General features: G+C 41.4%; 1 protein-coding gene across 7 annotated transcripts in view; it reads right to left on the reverse strand.

Annotated features, from left to right (window-relative positions):
- The window catches only part of FAT3 (FAT atypical cadherin 3), a 333,029-nt gene extending 313,186 nt beyond the window's left edge, over positions 1-19,843 (reverse strand). For all 7 annotated transcript variants that reach the window (XR_014589261.1, XM_083854350.1, XM_083854348.1 and 4 more), the window contains exon 1: positions 18,790-19,843. The gene's annotated coding sequence lies outside the window, so the exon portion shown is untranslated. The remainder of the gene's footprint in view (positions 1-18,789) is intronic.
- Positions 19,844-25,935: the final 6,092 nt, after the last annotated feature.

Raw genomic sequence — 25,935 nt, forward strand, 5'->3', positions numbered from 1 at the left:
ACTTAACTTCCTGATCCCACAGTCTATATCCCATTGTTTAATATACTGATCAATTTGGTCAGTTCTCCCAAGTGTTTTTCAAAGCACTCATCTTTCAATACATTTATTTTCATGTGCAGTTATCCCTCCCCTTTGTTTCCTTCTTACTTTCTTTTCTATTGCACTAAAAAAAAAGAAAATAAATAAACTCTTTAAAAAAGGAAATAAAAATATAAGATTGTATCACCTTCTGGACCTGCATCCCCAGTAGCCAACAAATGTCATTTGTAGCAGTTCCTTTTCTGAATATGCCCACTCAATTATTGTGCACATAGCATGTGAGTCCTATGATTAATATCTTGTTCCACACAGTTCAAACATCAAATAAGCACAATTCTCCAATATGCTTTGGGTACTTGAGGGAACAGGTCTCTCCATGCTTAGGCTGACCTCCATGATGGAATTATTCTACTTCATCTAGAAAAGACTATTTTATTGTTTGTGCGATTGATTCAGCTGAAAAATCAGCAGTGGCACCTTATTCTTCAGAACAAACATTTGTCTATTTAATCCACCAGTATGAAAATATCGAAGTCCCTTATTTTCATGTGGCTTTATGTGATCACTTTTGAGTATTGACACTAAAAGCTGTTGCTTCAGACTGGTGTGGGAGAAGATGCTAGCTGTATTTTATATAAATAGATATATACACACACACAACATACAATAAACTGCTGAGGAAATTCCGTCAATGAAAATGAGAAATTATAACAAGAAACAACTCATGGGAAAATAAAGGGCTGGACTTCTTCTGTGATGTGCATTATAAAAACCATCAACAGACAATCACTGTATTGCTGCCTTTCATGAAGAGCACCTCAGCATCCTTTGTCTATACCACAATACCCATCTCTCCTCCTCCTAAGAGAAATTTTACTGGCTTACAAAAGAGACTGATGTTATGTTTCATATGAGCACCTAGACTTCTTTCCTCACAGTTTAACAACTTCCTAGAAATTCATTTTCTTATTTTTTGAAGTAAGGAAATGAACTGTCTTATCCTATTTATGTCTCATTTGGTGGCCTAGTTTCTCCTGTCCATGCCATACTTCAGCATGAGCTGGTTTCTCTCCATCATTCAGGGTCATCAACATCAGGTTTTCAAGTCCAGTATAACTGGAAATTAGTTTTCCTGAGAATATCATTGCTACCAAAAAATTTGGAACTTTACTTTCAGCTTTACCCATGTTTACAGATGGCTGTAGCAGACAGGCATCAAAGTAGATATTTATAAAGCTCTGTGATTAGGGGAACCTAATGAAAAAATTGTGTATATCCTAGGCAATGTAACATGACAACCTTATGCTCCTATTCCATTTATTTCATAATTTTTAAAGAAAGCTGGGGCTAAAACCTAATCTCAAACACACTGCTGCAAACCCAGTCATGTCAATAGTCCACAAAGTTTTGGAGCTTCAGTGCAACCAATATCAGTCCTGAAACACTACATTCCACCTAGAAGCAGCATATGTAGCTATTGAAAGCTACTGAAAGCATGTTTTAGTATGTGTACATATGTATGCACACACAGATTGTGTATTTTAAGGTAGAATTTCATGGTTGGCACTGGAAAAATTTAACCTTCACATCAGGCAGCACTTTCAGGTTTGATTTCATCTCAAATGTGGTATGCAGAGTTGTAACAAGCTCCCCATTGAAGTTATTCATCTATCCATATATTTATATGGCTATCATCATTATATGGAAGTCCCAATGGATGAGCTATTAAGCTGCCACTTGGGCAACCCAAGGATGTTTTATTCATTTACTGAATTCCTTTCTTCTGGGTTATTTGTTTTTAAAAGCTCATAATACATACATACTTAACACACAGGAAATGTAACGAGATAGGTTACAGAAACAAAGTACAAAGCAACCCACCATAAATTAGGAGGCATTTCTTTAAAGGCACTTCTTGTCAAAAAACCGTTATGTTTAAAGTGAAGAGAAAGGTTGTGCTTACTTTTGCTTGATTTTAAAATGTCTGGGCAGGAGCTACTAAAAAAAATCCCCTAGTACTGCTCAACATGGTTAGTATGAAGAAAAAAAAGGGAAAAAAAGAAAGTAAATAAGGCAAAAGGGAACAGGGAAAAAGAAATGCGTAAAAGCTTTCTGAGAGAGGAAAACTGCTCTACAACAATAGCAGAGACTAAAAGGAAACTATGCCCTTCTAACTACCCAAGAAGGTGAAAAAATAACACAACATAGGAGTCCAGAATCTTTCCACCCTAGCTCTCATTAAATACTCTGGCCTTGAAGTGTGAAGAAAAAAATGGAAGTCTGTCTTGATTTTTAATACTCTTTAAAATAAACTTGAACATCATCGAGAACTCTATGATTTTAAATTCAGTGCATCATTTGAGTCATTTTCCTTTGCTCCTTGAACAAAGACACTAACTATGTGACCCAAAATTTGCAGAACAGCTGCAAGGACCTGTAGGTGGCTGGTGCTCCTCAGAGGAATTAAGAGAACTATAATCCTCATTCCTTTACTTCATCTTGTCTCTTGGCAACCTCCAGTCTGGGCCGCATCCAAACATAACACCCCACCAGACAGAGAAGGAAGACTGAAGTCCCAGGAACTGCCAGGATTGCCGCACAACAAAAATGTGGCTCTAACTCAACATGCCGATATGAAACAAGTGCTATCTCTTCCTTGGTTTGACTCCTACTCCCTAGGCTAATTTTTCTAAGTCCAAAGATCTCCACACCATAAAATACTTGAAAAAGAAAACAGTGCATATGTCTCTTGGGTAAAAAAGAGCCAAAAGGTCTTTTATCGAATATAAGGAATACAGCAGGAAAATTTCTTCAGCAAACAGGAGGAATAAGCTTTTAGCAGGCCACAGAAGGGATAACAAAAGAGCCTTCTCCTCTCTCCCTACTTTGCCTCCAAGCCCAGTTATACTCTGGGAGCATGCTTCCAGTTGGCCATTAGGCAAATTAATTCAGGCAATGTGACTAGCTAATACAAAGCAACCACTAAGGACTTTTTTATGTGTCCTTTGAAGACAGAAGAAACCCATCTGTGCTTTAACTTCCAGCCTCACCCAACGAAGGGTGAGCAACCCAATGGAGCTCATATATAAATCCTCTGGGCTATGAGGAGGAAAAAAATTTTCTCAACTTCAGATAAATTTCTGAGACTTGAGGTATTTATGCATCCATGTGTATGGGGAAAAAAAGGGGTCAAGAAACCTTGACTGAAAGGTTTTCATCTTAATTTGCATTTCTCTTGGTGAAGCTGGGAGAGGAAGCATGTCTCCTCACACAGGACAGGACTGGAGACCTCGTGGTATGGACAATTCAAAATTACTGCTGCTTTCTTGAGACAGTTGTCACAACTCTCTTTCAAATTGTAGCTATTTAAATTTTACTAAATTAGCAGTTTTGCAGCAAAAAAGGTATATTTGAAAATGTAAAGGTATTTTAACAAAGCAGAAGTACAGTAACATCACATGCACATGAAGTCTAAATAGTACATAGAGAAGTCATGAGTCTGCTGCAGAAACAGAAGCTCTTGATTTCTTTGGAAGCAGTCTTTATCTTTCAAGGTAACTACTGTCATTCAAACATCAACATCGACAGCAGCCAATCTATTCTTGTGGTCTAACAATCAAAACACAAGGCATGAAACCTCTTCTCAGCGTTCTTTTCTATCAACAACAGCAATCTGACTACACAAAAACTTCTGCATGACCAGGCCATGAAGAGCTGCAAAAAAAGATACAAGGAAGATTGCAAAGCACTGTAGTAGTTCTGCAGTTGTCACCTACAAAAAGCTTACATCATGCTGCATCAGTGATAGAAAAAAAACTGACAACAAATCCATTGTCAATACTGCAATCAGGAGGTGAGAGCTATGTATGTCAGTGCCCTCTTAGGAGAAGTCTCTTCCATAACACATAACCATTGAAAACTCTTCCGAACTCATGGAAATTATTATTTAGGGACATGAAGATATCAATCTAAGAGTTTAAAGACTAAGGTGTCATTCTACCTGCAAAGCTGAAGAGAGACTAGAGAGGGACATTGATTTTTTAACTCTCGTCTCATTACACAGGCAGTATCACTAGGATGTTGTCAAATGAATAGGAAGTAAGGGGAAAAAAAGCCTGTTTGAACAACACTTCCCCTAGCCAAACAACTTCTTTGCACGCCACAATAATTCACCCAGTTAGAAAAGGCTATCAATTTACTGGCCAGGAAAAGAAATCAGAATACAAATAAGAATTTAGAACTTGTGCCATACCGAAATGAATTAAAGATTTCTGTTTGAGTCTAGGCAGGAGGTGAAAAAAAACCTTACTGACACCGACAGATTTACTACAGGAGATATATTCATGGAGCTACCTGCTCCCCGATGAGCACGAAGATCTGCTTTTCCATGTATATGATTATATCATGATGTGTTTATCCCCAAAAGAGAAGGTGAAGACAAAATGATCATTTCTGCAGAGTAAGCCCTTGCAAGAGACAGCACTATAAATCCTAACCTTTCTCAGAGCTGCAAATCCTCCTGCTGCCTGCATGTCATTCCACACGGGAGACAGGCCCCTCAGCGTGTAGCAAGTGTAATTCAGCCCGTCCCCTAGGAAGTGAAGATTTAGCCACCCAGCCGTATGTTATGAATAACTTTGTTTTGCTAGCAGGTGCTGGGGATTTTTTCCATACAACACCAATTTTTGCCAAGTATCAGCTCATCAGCGAACGCTTCCACTTGCAAGCAGGAGCTGAGCATCATTTTTTTTCCCAAAGAAATGGTGCAAAGGGTCTGCTGGACTCTCCCTTTCCTCTCCAGGATGAAACACGGCCGGAGGAAATTGTAGGAGAAGGGGGGAGGAATAATTTGCCGCCATGTGAGATCTGTCAGAAGTGAATTCCTGGGAGCCACCTTACAAAGGATTTGAGCTTGTCCCTCGGTGGTCTGCCTCCAGGGAAACAAAGGCTGCTATCCAGTTTTCACGCTTTGTGTATCTCAAATCCCCCCTGGCTCCTGCTTCTTAGTCACTGTAAAATGGGGATGCTTTGGGGCACTTTCAAAATCAGACAGTTATTTTCATGGGGGCTTCCCTATGGAACACATTCAATGATACTATTTCTTGCTTATCTGGCCTTTTTTTTCCCCCCCTTATGTTTTATTCATAAATCTACTTTGACCCCAGTCCAAGGAGTCATAGCTTGAAAGCTCTTTCAAGGTGCAATGTCAGCAGCAAAAATCCAGCATTGATGAGTCCCACTCCTGTCATTGCTGGTCTTTCCCCAGCTCTCCCTTCACCACAAGTAAATTTGGACTTCCTCCAAAAAGCCAGCTTTACCAAGCTGTACCTCTGATCCTTAGGGCCAAGAGCTCTACTCACACACCCAGAGGCTGCCGAGGATGAGGAGCAGGACCACAGCCTGCCATGGGGCACATTCCAGCTGCATACAGTGGGACTTGAGCAGTGATTTGACTGGGCTTTTTGCAACTCTGCCCTTACCATAATGCAAATAATAATGCTAAATAATAACACTAAATAATAATAATAATAATAATAATAATAATAATAATAATGCAATTGAGATGAGATAGTCTTTGTACGAAACCCTGGAGAATCTGAATCTCAACTTTTTACAATACCTGGTGAAACAAAGCAATGAAATAAGCCCTTTTTGATATCTAGCACTGACGTGAAGGTGATCTACCTGCAGCTAAAAAAGCATATTCCACCTTTGCCACACAAAGGTCAGTTCCCACCATGAACTCTCTTCCATGGTTGTTTTCCTGCAAACTCACACTTGCTAGTCCCAGCTACTGCCAGTTGCTGCCTCTGGTCTGCTCTGTGTTTGAGATCCTGCACATACTCCTTCTGACAGCTTGCAGAGGCTTGTATAAACTATTTGGATATAGTTTATAGTAACAAAGAAGTCCATGAGATTTACAACTACTGTTTCCAGGGCCATAAATAGGTATGTAGGTATAAAGGCAGCAGTAAGCTGTTACTCTCAGAGGAAAAAAATACTATATATCTCCCTCAGACACTCCGTGAGGGAAGGTAAGGCAGCTCAAATGGTCCAGACCTTTATAGATGGGCAAATGAAGGGAGATTGAAAATAGAGATGCATATACAAAAGCTTCTTCACCATTGACAGCTCCATGCAGAACGCACAACATAAAATGGAGATTAAGGGAAAAGACTGGCAGGTTGGACCAGATTATATTTAAAGATCTCTCCCAACCCTAACCATTCTATGGTTCTATGATTATGAGATGCCAAATCAAAATCATGATAGTCCAGTAAGGACTTAACAAAGAGACTGTAGGATAAAGCTTTTCATTCTACACTAAAAAAGACACACGAATGTAGCCAGGTGCCTTTAAACAAAATCACAATTAAACAGAACAACCACCTGAGAACTAGCTTGATCTTCCTAACCTAGTCAGAAAGAAAGAAAAAAATCTTTCTTGAGGCTAAGAATTGAATTATTGGTTTTGCAGTGTCATTTTTCTTCAAGAGAGCTGTGACACACAGGAATAAAAAGAGATCATGATGGAAGTGGAAGGAGAAAATATTTTGATTGAGATTCTCAACAAGTTTGAGATTTGAGAACAAAACCTAGATTTAGCAATGAACATTTCTCTTTTGGTAGGGCAGGAATCTGCAGGGTGCTGGCACTTGATGCTGTGTCACAGGCATAACACGGAGCTGCTTTTCTGGAGCAACACACTGGAGTTGTCTACAATCAACTAGAGGTATGTACATAGGTCTGGCTGCTAGGCACTGCAGAGCAGCCACCTTCTTGAAAGTCAGCTCCCCAAAATCTGCCTCTCAGTGGCCCTCCAATGAAAGAGTCTCTGAAAACTTGGACAAACTGTAAGAGCCCACAACTGATCACAAAAAAGAAAAACAAAACAAAGGATTGTCAATAAATACAGTGGCTGCTCTCCAACTTTTTCTGCAAAAGAATCAGAATGTTTGTAATTTGTTCAAAGAGGCAGTATTTAGAGAGCAGGCTGCTGCCATTACTTTTTGAAATTACATCCAGCTCAAGTCATAGTAGTTGGTTAACCTGCCTCAGTAAAAAGCAATGCACAGCTACATCAGGTCAAATAAATCACACTTTCTCTCAGATAAGTGGAATACACACTGCAGACATCATGTGGGAAATAGAAAAGAAGATGGAGTCAGCCTTAAACCTAACAGTTCTGAGAGAAACCTAGAAATTTCTTTCCAGCTCATGCGTTAAGGTTGAATCACTGCAAGGAGGAAAGCTCTCCAACAAAGCTGGCCTTGGACTACTATATGCATTAGAAATGTTCAAATTTCTAATCTAACAAGGTGCTAAATCGAATTATTTTGAAGGGAATATAGTAACACACTATTTTTGATGCCCACAAGGGAGCATCTGTGGCACTTAGAGAGACAGATCTGTCTTGGCTGTGTGGAAGAGCCTCTGGTAGCATCTCTAGTGCCATCTCCACGAGTCACCATCAGCCAGAGCAGCCCTTAAAGGAAAAGCACAGCACTGGAAGTCTCCAGCATGTGGGAACTCCTTCCACATTCAAACATTTCATCCATACTGAAACCACGATTCTTCCCCACTCCAGTGGTCGGCTCATGCATAGATATTCGAGACAATAACCACCTTTTAGCTAACCATACATTAACTCAAACCACCACAGCTTCAGCTTTCCAACTCAGCCAGTTCAGTCACCACAGCTGGGAGTCCCTCAACGCCAGTTGCGTGTTTGGAAAGGTTCAACTTTGCAGGCACGGTTAAATTAAAAGCGCCACAGAGCAGAGATCACTATTTAAAGCTGAACTGTTTGCTTTTGTTTATTTATAGCAAAACCATTAATTGCTAATCACATATTTGTTTGCTGGAAAACCAACGCTCCAAAATAAACACTAAGTTTAAAGATTGTTCACGGAACACTGAATGGTATCAGGAACAGTGCTAAAAATGTAAATCAGAAACATCAAAACACATCAGGACTTCAACTGAAGGAACAAACAACCCATTATTTCTGTGCCAGAAAAGAGGTTACCCATAAGCCACCAGTTACCCACAGAGTCATCTACAGTCCAGCAGTTATTTATGTCCTGAAGAATAACAGACACCATGGCAGAGAATCTGTTGAAAATATCTTCATGGCAATCAGCATATGTTAGATTAAATGAGGTATCTCTTAATGCAGATTTTTGATAATAACCTTGGAAAAGTGCCTTTAAAATATCTGGCATAAGAGGCAGAACCTCAGAAAAAGGGTATTTTCATTTATGATCCAGTTTCAAATGTCAAAAGCATACAAAATTTTAAAAAAAAAGAAAAAAAAAAAGAAAAAAGAAAAAAAGATGCTCAGCTTTCTTTTAGCTCTCCTCACTAAGACAGCTCCATGCTTCCCTCTGGAGAAGCATGTTCCTCAAATAACTACAGGAGCAATGCATGGAAAAATGGGAATCTGCCATACAGATCTACAATCTTCCCTTTCTCTATGAAACACTTTAAACAAGCACATCAGCCCAGGCTTCATGGAGAGCCTCACCACCAGACACGCTGGGAAGCAGGAATGAACTCCATGGCAGACTGCTCCCTACCTCCTGAAATCCCTACGGGTACTGGACTTCTCTGAGGCACCCACACTCACTGTCTGGCACAAAAGCTTGGACTGCAAAGTGCCTCCCCCTGCCCTGACAGCACTGCCCTTTAAGTCTCTGATTTCCGTGCACACTTGAAGGTGAGGTTAGTGCACACACTTAGCCCATTTCCAGAGGAAACAGGCACAATGTCTCAAGCCTTTTGCTCCAGTTTACACAGGTTACACACCTCCCACATACTCCAGCTCTCACTGACTCACTAGGCTGCCCTCAGTACCTGCAAAATCTAGGGCAGGAAGGTTTCCCTACAAAGCGATACTCACTGCATTTTTGGGCTAAATTCCCAGAACAGAGGCTCATACCGTTGTGTTTCTCACCACCACTGCCGTGGCTACCATTCAAAACTCATCATTTATTCACAGATCAGGAGTTTGGGTTTGGTCTTCAAAATTACATGTAGATCTTGGAAAGTTAAGTGGACACTGATCATGAAATGGAGACCAGTAAGGCAGAGGAAATAATAATAACACCAACAATATCAACAACAGTGTTATGACTCGTTCCTGGTCGCTGCCATTGTAAATAACATAATGAACAGCTGCACCTCAACGTCTCACCCTTTTCTATTTGTTCTCCTGGAGTGAGGATAACTTGTAGCCACAGGTCAAGTTGCAAAGTCTGTGCTCCCAAATCCTGGGCATGCACACCAAAGACTGGCTGGAGTGAATCACCTGAACACACAAGGTAAGGTCAGGCCCAGTCTCCCTGACCACGCATTCATCACGTCTCCCCCCTGTGCATCAGTTTGCTGTCAGACTACTTGGTCTGCCTGCTCCCTACCTGCTGGTGCCACACTAACTCCCCATGGATAAACCTTCCTAATAGAGCCACCCCATCCCTTAGACACTCTGACAAGCAGAGAAGTTGCTAGTGAAGTGACCACCTCACATCACATGCTGAACATCCAACCTAGTGCTGCCCAATAAATGGGGCAGATCCCATGTCCCCAAGCTGCTGATCCATGCTCCCAAAACACAGTCACTGGCTCTCCACCTTTTGTTTGTTCAACAAGAGGGGAGTAATCAGTGCTGGTAACCCCCACACCATCTCATCTGTTCCCTCAAAACCCAGGCAAGGCTATGCCATGCTGCTCTACCACTCCTGCCTCATCCCAAAGGTGCTGTGATGGTATGCAGCTCCCAGGAGCTGCACTAGGCAAAGGTACATGGATGTTCTCTCTTACAGCATCCCACAGAGGCAATCTCAGGCCACATATTCACTATTCTCTTATCCTTTTTCTTCTGACAAGAGGAGAAAACTGTTCAGATGAAATAAAACGGACTTCAGCCCAAACAACAAACACTTAGCTCATGCCCAGAGAGGCTCACTGCTCCTTAATTTGAAACCTCGGTTTAAAATTAAGTTCCATGTAAGAAGGCACTACTTGTCACTTGAAGCAGATAGCTCTTCCTCAGGCTCTACCATGCACTGACTGCAAGTCAGCTGCCGTTTCAAACCTGACCCCTGCAAATCTCCAGAAAAGTAAAAAACCAAAAGAATTTGTTTCAGAGAGCATCAGGTCAAAGATCAAAACCAATGGGAATAATTTAACCTGTTTCCTCTGTGTTTTTAAAATGAAACTATGCAGGGGAAAAAAAAAGATACATAAAATAGCAGTGTATTTAGCTTACTAAAGGAAACTTACAAATCCACGCAGAAGGGGAAAAAAAAGCAGTTTGCCTCCTCTCTTGTGAAATTATTATGGGTAAGGACAAAATATCTGTATATAATATAGTTCTGTACCACTTTGATGGGAAAAGACTGCCAATAGCTTTTGGCATATGAAAGCTGCTGTGAGGACTTCAATAAAACTGAGTATATTGTTAAAAAAACCTTCTCATATACATCCCTAGAATTTATCTTCAAATGCCACTTTAATAAATTCTGTATTCTCTGGTGTTTGGAAAAATGCTTTTATTTTATTAAATTAACTACACAATATATTGTTTCTCTGAAGAAAAAGCATAAGCAGGAATCTAAAGTAGTTCTTTCAACATGAAAAAACCACACAATGTTTTGAACTTGAAACCATCTTCCACTAAGAGAGCTCACTTCTAGTTTGAGTGAGGGTGAGAACACAAGCACACATGTACAGCCCATTTCATCACACCCAGCTGCCCTCATACCTCATGTAAGTACACAGCCTGTGACAGTTACAGACATTTCAGAATTTAATTCCTTGTTGCTCTGTTTCTAGGGACTATCCCAAGGTCTAATGGGGTCTTGAAGAACACAAAAGCACTAATTCTTTTTTTGACATGCAAAAACATTGCTCCCAAGCAGATGTTCCCCAAGTGCATAGGAAAGCATCCTCTGCAGCCAGTGGAACAATGAGGCATGCAAAACCCATGGAAGTCACACACACAGAGCTTCATGCTCATGTGCAGCATCCATGACGGGCCACAACAGACAGTGCATCACTGTGTGAGCCTGGGCACCACAGCCTGAAGGGTCCTACCAACTTCTTTGCAAGAGTTCCAGACACTCTGCAAAACTAAACCTAATTATATTCAGGCATAATCCTTTCATGCCACAGCTTGGTGATCACTTTACAGCAGGATAAGCCACCGTAGCCACCAAAGCAGCTGTCCCAGGCTGAATTCCCCTGCTTTTTCCTGTTGGTTTTCTTTTGTTTTCACTTTTTGTGGTTTGTGTGTGTGTGTATGCATGATTCTGGCATTGGTTTTGTCTTTGTTATTGTTGGTTTGGTTTAATTTGGATTTTGTTTATTTGTTTTTTATTGATTTTGTTCTCAGGGGGGACTGAGCTGCCCTATTGCAAATATGCCCATGAACAAAAGGGAGGGAGGGAGATGGGAACGGGTGCCTGGGGCAGGCAGGATCCCTTCCATGTCCATGGCAGCTCAAACTGTTTGTTAAACAACAGCCGGAGTTGAGGCAACCAAGATGGTGTGTAAAGAGCAGAAAGTACCTTTGAGAAACATACTGAACACTATCAAAATACCCAAGCCTTAAATAGACACATGAAGTATTTAAATGCTTTCACACTCCTAACAAGTTTTGTTTACTGCCCAGCATTTAAACAGCTTTTTCTTTACTATTGTAAAATTGTTCCCAAACAGTGTGAATTTCATGTTACAATGAATAGTAGCACTCTAACCCCTATTTACAACCCATTCAACAACATAATTCCAGAAACAGTATGCAGGATTTCCACACTCTAAGAAATAAAACCTGTTCTTGGCTCAAAAGAATTTGTGCAAATTAGCTGACAAGAATCACTTCCTTTTGTTCTTCCTCTCTGATACAGAATATTAAAGGAAAAAGAGAACCACTAACCAAGCAATATGAAAAACTTTTATTAAAACCATTAGAACCAGGAAGCATTGTTAACATCCCTCTTGTAATTATATGCAAAATGTTCAGTATCCAAGGAAACAGTGAAGTAATGAAGTTGGAGGCTACTGTATAAAAGCACCTTCTAAATCACCATCAAGAATGTCTATTCCAGAGGGATTGGCCAGTTTATTAGTGTGACACCCTGATCACTTAGACATGCTACAGCTTAAAAACAAAAAGCTAACAAGCTACTTTTACATAAAGGGCCCTTTTGTTTCCCGTGTATGAACAGCCTCTTCTTAGCATCCAGTTACAGAGTTCCTCTGCAGAGCTGAAGATATCTCTAAGCCCATATTCACCTTCATGGGAGTTGTTCAGTAATGATGAGCACTAATTAAACTGCATAACCAGTAACAATTAAAGCAAAGATGCTGCTCTTTGCTCCAAGTTCTCAGCAAACTGAAATGTGCAATGGGAGAAATACTGAAACTGCATTCTTCTCTGGACCCCGTTGGTCTGAAATCCACTTCAGCACCAAACACTACTGCATATTGACTCACGCCCCCATTATTAAAATTAATTTTAAAATTTATACTCATGCTCCAATATCAACAGCTCATGCTCTGGGATGTTTCATAGGAAGGCAGGCTACAGTAAGGAAGCCAAGAAAAATTAACTCCTGCTTTTTGGTGTTAGTACTTAGAGTAACATGCCAAACACCTGGGTTTTCAGCTCAATTTCAGAAAGCATTCATTTATTCTCCTGATTTTAGTGGCAGCTTATTCCCCCCAACAACCACTGATTATAAAGCAGTTCTGATGGGTTCAACCACTCTGTCATGCTGAGGATAAACTTTGGTATTCCTCTCTGCCAGTATGTGTGGCAGTTTATAGGAGCACATACCTCAACATCCCTGCTTCTTCAGATGCCCCTGCAGTCTTTCTGCGTGACCTTTACATTCCTTTTTGGTTCATTTTTTTCTATGACTGACTGACAACGCACACAGTAACAAAACTCTGTCACTATCCTGGATGCTTTCAGGGATGCTGGTTTGGTAAAAGAGGTTCCACCAGCACCTTTATGCTCCCTCCTGTTTTAGGCCTTATCTCTTCAGTTTTCCCAAACTTTAATCCTTTCCCAGTGCAACCCTTGTCATCTCTGTAAGATCTAAAGGCAACTCATCTCCCCTGCTCTTTCCACTCACACTGTTTTTGGCGGGGGGGGGGGGGGGGTGGTCTTGTATCACTTAAAGAACTTCCACATCTTCAGTATGTTCTGTCACTTTTTTTATACATCCCCTCCTTCGAGATTGCGTAGGGATTCGCATTTTTCCACCTGGAACAGCTTCATGTCCCAGAACACCTCATTGCTTTGTCTGATGCTTTATCTTCTCAAGCTCACTTTCGCATACCACAAAAATTAACCTTTTAACTGGTTCCTATGTCTAAAATGCTTTCTTAAAAGGCTGTACAAGTTAGGGCTATAGCTTTCTCTCACTACTCTGTCAGGGCATCCCAGTTGTACAGCATGTCCTAATGGGAACTTCTGCATTGTATCAGTATACCTGCAAATCTGGCTTATAGCACCATAATTATCTGATTAACACACTGGCTAAACCCTTTATTTTCTAAAGGCAACGCCTTGTACTCTTGTACTTGAAGCAGCTGTGCACTCAAAGCATTTAAGTGAGTGAACTTTCTCATTCCTATTCCATTTTACTGTATTGTCAGCTCATCCACTTCACCAGCGCCAGTTTTTTATTTTGCCTATGACCAATAGCCATGACAGCAGTAATGCCAAGAGTATGACAGCTCTCTCAAAAGCCACATCAAAAATGGAATACCTGGAAATACGACATCAATGAAGTCAAAACCCAGTAATGGCAACAATATGTCACTGTTGTGAGAGCTGGTGAACCTTTCTCAGGCACTTTCTACTTAATGCAAAGAGTTACAATTCCAATCAAGGCTGGTTAATTCAAAACATTCTGAATTAAAAAAAATTCTGGAAGGGCATGAGGACATTTCAGTAACTTCCCAAGATGATACTGCTTATGCAGACTCGCCAAGAACTCAGTAGCAAGGAAATGCTAAGGCAATTTGAATTAAATCAATCTTTAATAGGCAGGTGCTAGATGCAAAACTTGAAATATTAACTACCTCCACAAAATCCAGTGCAAAAATGGTAGGTCTCCTAGCCAAGTCAACAGCACCTTCATTTTCAGAGGTACATAGCACCTATAACTTGGTTCAGTGGGAATGTCACTGTTCACTGCCATGGGAAAGTTGAGCTCTTCACCTCTTCCTGTTTTAGTTTACTTATTGTGGTGTATGCTTATCTCATGGATGTCATGAAGTTTAATTAGTTTTGGTCTGCAAAACACACTGAGTTCATTCCCCTGGAAAAGCTGTATATGCAATCACAGTAGGATCCCTGCAAGATAATTTTCTTGGCATCCCCAGAGGATCCAGCAGAAGCAGCCAGAGGACAACTCCAAAGACAAGGCACTTGAACCACAAAACTGCAATCTCCATCTGTAGCTCAAGAACCAAAAGTTTTGGGGGCAGGATATTTTGGTGCAGCATACAACAAAACTGCTGTGGGAGTTACAGAAAAGTGCTGGCAAAAACATCAACAACATCTTCCAGCATAAATAAAACAAGTTAAAAAACAAACAAACAAACAAAAAACTTAAAATGGAAATATTAGGGGAAAAAATTTAAATCAACAATACTAACAAAAGCACAATGTGGGTTTCTTAAATATCCCAAAGAGCTTAAAGTTGCCCAGACTCCTGTATTCATTAACTGTTCAGGACACAGATTTATTTATTTATGGCTCAGAAAAGAATTCCCAGCTCAGAAGCTTTCCAAAGAACAACCCTCCCCAGTTCTGCATGGGTACCTCAGCCAACTTGCCCTGCCATGTCTTATTCTGATGCTAATGCAGTTCAAACAACCCAACCCTGCATTTTTATCTATGCAATAAGCCTATCTTTAGGTCACTTAGTTGTGTCAGTTTAAATCACAACATTCTCACAGAGAAAAATCTGATCATTTTATTTACTTCTGGGGACAAAGAGGGCAGAAGAAAAAAAAAAAAAGCTTATTATAAAAACACTATTTTTTTGTTTATGGTGCCTAATTCAAGCCCCTCTGAAACCTGTGTGAATTTAAACAGTAGTTAAACCCCAAGAAACAACAAATTTTAATTAAGATTTGCAGTTACCATCAAGACAAGGTACCCTGAGAAAACTTGACCGTGCACAGGCCTATCATATAATCATATAATATTATTAGGTCTTATCCAAAGTCTGCTGGAATAAAGGCCAATATTCTACTGATCTCTGTGGGTTTCAGATCTCTCTCCTTTGTAAAATAAGCCTGGATTCTGCCACTCCAGTTTTCACAAGCATCCACACAGGAATATTCACAGGGCTTCTCACAAGAGGGAAAGACTATGAAGTTGAAGCCATCCATGAAAGGTACTGGATTTATTCCAGATGTGGAACTGTTTTTAATTAATTTGGAAGCATTTGAAGTATTCACTCATTAAATATTCTTTACATTTTACACATGCACATAAGAGAGTAAGAAAACCCAAAACTGGAGTCAAAATCATAATGTCTTATTAAGAAGACTCTGACACCACTTTTAGCAAAATTAGGCTCACATGAAGACAAGACTTACAGCACTCCCATAACACACCAACATCCAAAGCATGCAGTTTCTGCAGTGCCCATCCATCCTTAGGCAACCTCACCTTGACCTGGAGAACTCATTGGTTGGGAGCTCTCCTATCTCTGCTCAGCCCTGCATCCACACACAGGACATTTCCCACTGTGCCCATCCCCACCACCCAGAGCAGCCCTTGAAATTCAAGATACCACTTCTCTAGAGAAAGATGAAACAGCTGATGGTAAACCTATGTGCCAAATCTTCATTATTGGTAAAAATCACAGGATATGCTGAGTTGGAAGGGACACACAAGGATCATCAAAGTGCAGCTCCTGGCCCTGCACAGGACACTCCAAGAGTCACACCATGTGCCTGAGAGCATTGTCCAAATGCTCCTTGAGCTCTGCCAGGCTGTGCTGTGACCACTGCCCTGGGGAGCCTGCTCAGTGCCCAAACACCCTCTGGGTGAGGAACATTTTCCTGATACCCAACCTAAACCTCCCCTGACACAACTTCAGGCCATTCCCTCGTCTCCTGACACACTGATCCCAAGAGAGAAGGAAGGGATCAGTGCCTGCCCCTCTGCTGAAGACCACAAAGAGATCTCTGCAGTCTCCTCTCCTGCGGGCTGGGCCAGGCGAGAGGCAGGCCGGGCACAGAGGCCGGGGCAGCTCCACAGGCAGAAACCCCAGCGCAGACCAAGCGTGGGCACCTTTCTGCTCCATCTACACCTGTCTCACGACACCGCCCACCACGGCAGCGGGATGCTCCTTGGGGGGAGCACCTGTCTCAGCGCACACTGAGACATCCCCAGCAGCGCCGCAGGATGCTGGCGGCACCAGGGGCTGTGTCCATGCCCGGGGCGGACAGAGGTGGCTCCCGGGGCTCCCCCGGCGGCGCCAGGCAGGGGGATCGGCGGCTCTCGGCTCCCCTCTAGCGGCTGACTCTGTGTGTCCTGCCCCGGCCGGACAGCAGGGCTGCTGCACAGACACTGCTGAGCACGCCTGGGCACCTCTGGGCACAAGCACAGCTCTGCTGCCTCTCCACAGACCCCCAACACTTCCAGTTTTGAGACGATGCGAGCAAAATTGCCATAGAGTATGAAGAACCACAACTAAGTTCAGAAGAGTTGTATTTTTAACCGTCTCTCTTAGAGATCTGTAAGAATCAGGTACTTGGTGATAAGAAAACTCTAAAGCTTCTCCCTGCCCTAAGAGTAAGTTTTGTATCAGACAACAATGGTTTTGTCTCCAAGGGTCAAATTTAATTCTAGTGATCATCAACCAGGTCATTTTTCTCAGGGATCACAATTCTGCCAGGAGCTACCAAACTGTGTATGATGTTCTGTTCACAACCAGCACAGAAACATTAAACCCCCCCCAAACTTCACACTTCTTCACAAGTCTTTTTATTTTTTTAATTTTTTTTTTTTCCTAAAAAACCCCGAGCAGGAACATTCCAGTTTCTTTCCTTCGGTTGCCAGTGCTAAAATATGCTAACAGCATTAAGGCAAGGGACGACTTGAAGAGCTCACAATCTGTATTCAGCATAATTAGCAGATGCCAATTTAACTTATTACTGCTTCTTATGCTGGTTTCTGTATTATAAAAAGGATATCGATGAAAACCTGTTATCTAAATGAATGTTTTTTCAGTGCTGAAATAAAGCAACAATAATGGGAAAATAAGAGTCACAGAGCATGTGTTAGCAAATACCTGATTTTGTAATAACATAAACAGTCAGAGTACAGAAAGAAATGAATGCCTGCAAGACAGGACTTTTCTCTCTTCCTTCACACTTTGTATTTTTAGACTGTTTTTGAAGTAATTACATATTTGGTGGCATTCCTGGTTATTCAAAGAAGCAATGCAACATTCCTGCTAAAGCGACACCACTAAAGCAGGTTGCTCAACTGTCCCTGCCACTTTATGACTGCAAAGCATGAGAAATGAGCACCCTTAAGATGCATTTTGCACGCAGACAACTAACAGCTAAGAAGTAAGAACACAAATAACTGTGACAGAAAGCAATGCAAGCCCTAAAATCAGCCCTTTCCAAAATGCCAAACGGGCTGTGTCACAGCTAAGGGGACAGTTACAGAGAGCACTTCTGCCTGCCTGCAAAGCAGAAACACATTAACACATTTTATACAACAATGCCCTCTTGAACTAAGAGGCTGTTGAAAGATGTATCCAGCACACACACACACAAAAAAGCAGTGTGCACCGAGGTTGTGGATTAAACAGGTTTCTAACACATAAATGACATAATGATCCAGTCCAGGCATCATTCGCTGCTAATTCTGCTTGGTGAAGATGCCTTCCTGCTTACAATTCTGCATATTTCAATGCAGAGCAAAAAAATATTTTACTAAAGTATCTTCTGACTCTCAGGCTAAGTTGAAGAGCCTTGTAAGGCTATGCTTCTCCACAGCTTTAATCGATTTCAGCTATAACTTCATTTGCTATGCCTAACAGACAGTGTAAACTTCACCATTCCCAAGAATTAAGAAGAAAATAACATTTCATACTCCCCCACAAGCAGCGTATGGAAAGCACAAAACAGAACCGCTGCACACATACCCCCCAATTAAACTGGTCTCTGTGGAAACTAATAACTTTCCACAGTATGCACTGTAATCCAAGTAATAATTTTAAACAGGCATAAGCTGCAGTGTGCTGAACTCAGGCATTCTTACCTTGTGAAGGGTGCTTGAAGACATTTAGTTACAGTAAGAGAGGAGAATGTGCATGCTGCCAAGTATTTGCCATGCACCGGGGCTATGCCTTACCCCACATCTGCGCACGCACACAGCAACTGGGTGCGTGTGCTCCCTAGGTAGAGAAAGAGCACCAGAAAAGATAGGCAGCAGCGATAATGCCCCAGCTTTATGTCTCAATCAGTAGCAAGCTAAGCTGGAGGAACCATTTGAGATGAAAAGGGAAACAATTCCAAGAAACAAGATCTTTTTCTTCTCCTCTGGATGCAAAGAGCTTTGCTTGGGTGACCTATAATACCTTAACACAGAAATCTTCACAACCCACCTCCCTCCTGAGCCACGGAGTTGCACATGTCAAATGACACCACACAAACAATGCACAAAGACTTTAACAAAAATACTAAAGAACCCCTTACCTTTTAGTCAGAATAAGTGACAGATAACAGTCATGAGAAACTCAGTTGGCACAGCTGCTGTACGTATTTCTCTGCAGACTTCTTTTTAGTGGTCCCAAAAGCACTGAACATAAAAAACCTCCAGCCTGCCTGCTTCATTCTTCAGCAACAGAGATACATGCTGTCACGGTAACGCAAAAAAAAAAAAAAAAAAAAGGCAAAAGGAACTATAGATCTTAGTTTTTAAAGCCTTTGTGCTTATAGGGAAGAAAAAGAGGGAGTAGGGAAAAGAAGGAACAGAGCAAACACTTTTTCTAAGAGAAATGTGGTCTTGGCTATATAAGTAACCACAGCACAGAAACGTTCAGTTTGAATTTCCCTGTTTGCAAGCTCCTTCGGAAAAATATACAAAAACAAAAAAATCAGTCTTTAGGGGAAAAAATCAAATGCATGGATGGGGGGAAGGGAGAGGAGGAGGGTACTGCTCCTATGTGACATACATATGGAATGAGCATTAGAACAATGCTGACAGGACAGCTAAGCAACTGCACTCTGGGGCAGCAGTTTTCAAAGCAGAGCTTTTGCAGCTTTGCAGAAAGGAGAGGAAAACAATTCAAATTAAAAAAAGCCCCCCGCAAATGAGGGGGAAAAAAAGAAAAAGCAAAGAAAAATGAAAGAAAGAAGCTGTTAATTCAAGAACAACTACCAGACTAAAAAAAGGAAAAAAAAATAGTTGGCTAATTTCTGAAAGGGGGGCGGGTGGGAACCGTCGCGACTGCTTCCCAGCGATGCAAGCAGAAGCCTTGATGTCTAGTGCACTTACATTTTATGCTGCGCACAGTGGGTCCCCTCCTCCCTGCCTGCCTCCCTCCTTCTCTCCCTCCCTCCCTCCTTCCCTCCGCCCTCCCTGCCTAGGAAGCTCTCTCTCCCAGGGGACAAGAATTCCAGTGGACCCAATTAACACTGTACTTTGCTGGCTCCTTGGTATGATCGATATTAAATAAGAAGAGTTTTAGCAGCATTGAAAAATAAAGCAGCCATGTAATGTGTGGCTGATGGAGACTGCATTTTTCCTCTTACGTCTCTACTCCCCCAGTCTCGAAACAATCCAACACAGCAGAAAAAAAAACAATTTCAAAAGCATGTGCCAGTACCAGTGATCCAAGCTGCATCAGATATTTGTTAGGAACTTGATGGGAGCCCCCGGCTGCTCATTTCACTAGCTTCGGCAGTACTTTAATAAAGTGGATTTACAAATCAATGGAAGGAATCCAAAGGTTCACAAACAGGCTCTTTCATCAGGTCCGCTGCCTGACCGTACAGGAAGTTTGCTGAAGGGGTCTGGGGACTGTTTCACCAGCACACTTGTTTTCAATGGACTCCCAACAACACGACTTGTTTGGTTTGGTGAAAGAAAGGCAGTAAGAGGTTCACTGCTTTAAGGGAATGCAGCCTAGTGTGTTTACTGCTTCATTCCTGAAGCACGTGTGACAAGGCATCCTACAAATTGCAAATTATTTTAATTTGAAGAGGGAAGTTGTTGGGAGGCAGTAACCTTCTTTGGTCCTGTTTTCCCTGATCTATCAATCACAGATTGCCATGTAAAAGCAATCTACTACAGGCTCTCTCTATAGAGAAAAAGCAATTACTAGCATTAACTCTTGCAGTTGCAAATTAATACAATACAGTCCACAACTGATAGAGTCTGCCTGCAAGCCATTAATCTAAGAATAAATGGGTGGTTTGCTTAAATCCGACTGGACTGAAATTCACAGGTTAAGTGCTCCCCTTTGCCTTTCCATATTTCTATTTGTATTTGTAAAACTCAGCGGAAAGGAAAGAAAGCCGTATTTATTTGCTGTGGCCAGTACAATTCCAAGCTAAGATTGGAATTGCCTACAATTACAGGATTTCAGCACCAGTAGCTGCTTTTCCTTTTTTGTTTCTGGGGTGGCCATGATCTTCAAATTAAACCCAATAAATAGCACTGAGCAATATCCTTGATTGAACAGCTGGGTTGACCACTGATTTGAATCCATCTTGTTGAATTAATGTTAGATTACATTTCCATACAAATCAGATCAATTAAAATTACTCATAAAACCATGCGATCAAAAGCAGTGAAGAGTTAAATTAATTAACTCAAAAGGCCTCCAATTAAATAATGTTAAGGTTATGATTCTCCCTCTAGCTAACAGAGGGAAAAAACCCAGCAGCAGGACAAACTTCTATTAGTGACTACAAGCAGTAGATCCAAATATCACGCCATTTGTCACAAATTCTTTATGATGCCAAGTAACATCCTTCACAGTCAGATCAATGTGGGGCATGTAGAAATCCAAAGAAGTGGTCAAGTATCCCAAGAGGTATCACAAATCAAACGTTTATTTACATAGGAAGACCCAAAAGAGTGCAGCTGTACTGCTTATAGACATGAAGACATGTTTCTTGAGCTATGGTAATTCCAGGTTCATGCACTTACACCTCTATTTGTGGTGAAGGTGCTGCGCTTCTTCGCAAGTATCCTTTAGCTGACGCGGGCTTTTTGAGCAAAAAGGGTCAGGGAAGAAGTACCCCTGATTAACACAGCACTAAGCAGGACAACACCAGGTGACAATTTGAAAGAGAGGGAAATAAACAACCTTCACTGAAAATCACAGGAATTTAGGTAGATCATCATACTTTACCAGTTGTTACTGATCCAGCACCACAGCATGGCAAACTGGATTTGAAATGAGATACAGAAGTCACTGGTAATACCAACCTCATAGTCAGAGTTGGCAAAATGACATTTCTCTTTCAGCTCCCTACTCTGAATTAGGGGACAATGCTAACTGGCTAAAGTGTCCCTCAAAGGGACCTAAACCTTGTAAACAACACTTCTCTCAGAAAGGGGATCAAATCACTTTGCAATTGCTTTGGGACAACATCAGAGTGAATGAACACACACATTACTCACTTTGACAATCAAATTGCTTACACAAAAAAAAAATATTTTTTTGTAAGGATATCATGCACTGAATCTACACTGGCTATGGAGGCCCAGTGGGTAGCTGCATTTTGGGAAAGGTTGAGGTTTACAGCCACAAAGGGGCATATAAGGGCACTTGGAACTCCTAAATGATCCATCAGTTGGTCTGTCATCTCAACACTCCCGGGCACTAAGAATGTCTTTATTATCTCCATTTTGGAGATGATGATTTGATGACTGAAAGCCTAAATTGCCTCCCCAAGGAGATACAAAATGTGTTGGAGAATAGCAGGCAACTGATTCCAGGCTTTTCAAGTCCCTTTCTTGCAAAGACTGTTCTTCTTTCAGACACAATCAACTGAATTTGACAAATTTTTAAAGTAAAGCTTTGTGCCTTAAAAAAATATCAACACCATTCTAGACTACTCAAGTTTAAATCAAAGCACTATTCACGGTATTAGAGGAACACCTGTGCTCCTCAAAACTTCTGCATGTGTATTCACTCTCAAGTTTTATTCCAAATAAAAAACCCACACTATTTTACTAGGACATAATTTAAAGATCATTCGATAATTAGAATTACAGTCCCTGTTTGGTAGGACATTTCAAGGCATTAGGGAATTCACTGAACACCTCATGTGTGTGAAGACAAAGGGATGGAGAACATCTCTCAAAATAAGCCAGTATGCCAGGATCAGACCAAGTTATTGGTCAATATCCTCTTAAAGTAAAGAATCTTGAATGCCACAGTGAAGGTCCTGGTCCCTGGCTGCCAACAAAACAAGCCCTTCTGTTGCTGGAGGCAGGGAAAGAGGGATGTGCTGTGGTTCTGACCCAGGCAAGAGGCTTCTAAAAAGAGTCTGCCATGCACAGACATCCCAGTGAGATGCCTGTGCTGCCTGCCAGGCCTCATTCTCCCCAGACAGTTCCTGCACACTCCACCTGACAGGAACAGTCCTGGAAGATCAGCATCACCCAACGCACCACTGCTGCCACCAGCAGACATGGGGCCCTGATAATCACACAAACAGAATCCACAGAACAGGACATATCTAGCCTAAAACTATTTAGAAGAAGCAGCACTGTGCTCAGAAATTGCTTTATTTACATGAAAGGCAACTCCAAGTAAGCAGTAAGGAATACCTAGCAGAAGTCCAAGATGGAAAGATGTACTGAAGTAAAAGAGTTGCTACCAAAAGAGAAAGAAGTCAGTATTGCTACCTGAGGGCAGGAACTAATGACTACTAAGGGGGCAACCAATACTCTGATCCAGAGGAAAACCTATGAAAATTTTTGTCTTGTCTCCTTTAGAAACCACACTAAGAAGTGCCAGAATTTTGGACAACCAAAATGTGCCCTCTTTTTGGACAACCACAATCTATCTGAGTACCCCCAAGCACATATGACTGAAATTGCAAATATGGAAGATCAGCTAAGTAAAGATAAATGGTGTAACAGAATTCCTAACAGCTAATCCACTTTATTACAGGCATCATCAACTCTGTTCATTATATAAACCTCCCAATTCAACTGTTCTCAAAGACTACAGCCTTTGGCACTATTTAAAGTTGCTTACATTTCTTTGTAATATACTCATTTTGATTATTAAAAGAGAAATAAATTGGTAGGCTTTTCTCTCTCTCTTTGTATCTATTTTCATAATAGTACAATAGATACTAAAAATTACAAAAGAGAAAACATTTAACACACTTCAAGTCCATAACATCAGTACTCAAAAACAGAAGCAAGGCTGAACATATGATGATGTGGTCTTTGCTCAAGAATGTGAAAAAATGTCTGCACATATTTTAAATATTTACCAAATGAAGGGGATGTATATCAGGTTGCAGAGCTCGGGATTAAACACACTTTCAAGAGATGATGATTCATGTTAATGTACATCAGTAGAGCTGGAGGTTTGCTTTGTTCTTTTTAATTTCTAATTACATCTTAGTATCAGAATAAACAGAGAGAACACATAAAGCCAGAAACTAAACCTAAACTAAAATAAAGGAAAAACAACCTTTCAAGGCACTTAACATCAGAGAAGGTTAGTCAGCCAATTACAATTTACAACCAGGCAGTAAACCATGGTGAGGTTCAGCTGCCTAATGCTCTGCACCATTATGTAGCAAGTACCAAAGATAAAAGGCCAATTTCCCATTTGAAAATTGTGTTTCAGTAACGTGCAGCTGCCAGTCTGTGGGGCTGGGTGATTACCTCCCTGACAGCACCCCCCATGGAGGTCCAACAATCCCAAATGGAGCTGCAGGGCCCACTGCATCCCTTCCATGCCCCAGCTCTTCAGAAGGTGTTCATACTTCCCAGATAGGCATGAGGGACTCACTGGACTCTACGCCAAATCAACCATGCTTTGGTGAATTGGGAATTGGGAAGTCTTGTTTACATCCTCATGATGCTAACAAACTCTCTAATGGCACTTTATTTCAAGTGACCAAACCATCTTGACTGGTTCTAATTTTCACATTTTTAAAGTCCTTATTCAGTGGATCTGCAAAACATACCCTCCTGAGAAAGCTCCTACAAAATATGACAGAACTCATACTTAGAAAACAATAGTTATTTCTTATCATTCCCACCAGAGATGCTCTTGCTCTGTATAGGGTGGTAAATGACTGTACCCAAAATCTGCAGCACAGAGAAGTAAACTCAACCTAATTTTAAACAAGACTGAACAGCATTGCTGTTCACAACAGTGAAGCTACAAGTATCAGCACAGATCATATAAATCTAATCAAGGTCCAGGAAGCTCTGACCACTGACCATGCCATGATAAAGCATCTGTTACCGTGGCTCCATGGCAGTACACAACCACTCAGGCAAGCTTGGTTAAAGCAGCTGGGACATTTTTCATGCTTCTGACTGGAGTATTAGAAAGATCTGTAATTTACAGGAGAGGAAGGAGCTCTTTCTAGAATGAACTGAAATTAAAATAAAATAAAAAGTAACCTTGGAAGAAATTCATACTGTTCAGCTGTAAGTGTTTGGTTGGGCCTAAGGCAGCTACAGGTAGTGCAGTACAGCTCCTGGAGCATCTGCCTGCCCCACCTGAGTCAGCCTGGGCTGATGCTGCTGCTGCCAGGTTGATGCAGTCAATCCTACTAGGTGTTTAGGGTTCCATGATATACATCTCATCCCTATCCCTGATCCTGCTCACACTGAGCATAAACACAGGACAGAGCTCTTCTCAAGTAGTTTTTCTATACGACACCTCCAATTGCTTCTCCCAATTCAGACTGAGTTACCACGCTTTGGTTCCCTCTCTGCAGCAAGGAAACCTTCCCCCACTGCTACGTCTTGGCAGCTTAGGGACAGAGCTGGCTCAAAAGCAGAGAGAGACTTGTGTCTCAACAGAGCCAAAAGAGCCTGCAGCAATGGTTAGGACATACCAGCCAAAGTCTAGAAGCAACTACGTGGGACAGTGGGAAGGGAAAATAAGTATGCATAAGAGCATTACAAGTACCTAAGAAAATTGCTATGTAGAGGTCTGTGATTTCACTGAGAAGATTATATGATAGTATTGCTCCATTGCTCATTTTAGTTACTGATACATCAGGTCTTTCTACAGGATACTGGCACACTAATTGGAATATATTTTAAGTGTCACTTTGCTTGAATGTATATCTCCAACACATGCTAATAACAGTTCAAATAAAAAACTCTCCCACATCACAGATGCTCACATCTATTACCTTCAAAGACACAAAGTAACTGCTGAGCATCATTCCTCAGAAAGGGAGAGAGAATGTGGGAAAAGAGATGTGGGAAAAGAGATGGATAAATCTGGCAAGAAATTGCAAGCGCCTAGGATTTCTATCTCCTCACTGAAAGCTTACATCCTTTACTCCTTCTCCAGTTCTATTTTAGCAGCAACTTTTCTAAGCACCTTTTGCAAGCCAGCTCAAGAGAACATGAAGTGTGCTGGCACATCCCACCACCACAACCCTGTCACTGTGGTCAAGCAGTCAAAACCCTCATCAACGTATTTTTGGGATACGCGTTGAATCGGAGTAGTCAAAACCACTCCTTGTGGTTATATGCGGACATCTCCTCTGAGAGTCTCCTGGGAAGATTTTGGAAAGATACAACTTAGAGGGGGTCTGCAGGCACACCAGGATGGGATAATTACTGAGCTCACCTTCCCATTTGATGGACATCCTTGTCAAGCTGGAGCC

This window comes from Zosterops lateralis (genome assembly GCF_965231275.1).
Source record: "Zosterops lateralis genome assembly, chromosome: 2".
Lineage (NCBI taxonomy): Eukaryota > Metazoa > Chordata > Aves > Passeriformes > Zosteropidae > Zosterops > Zosterops lateralis.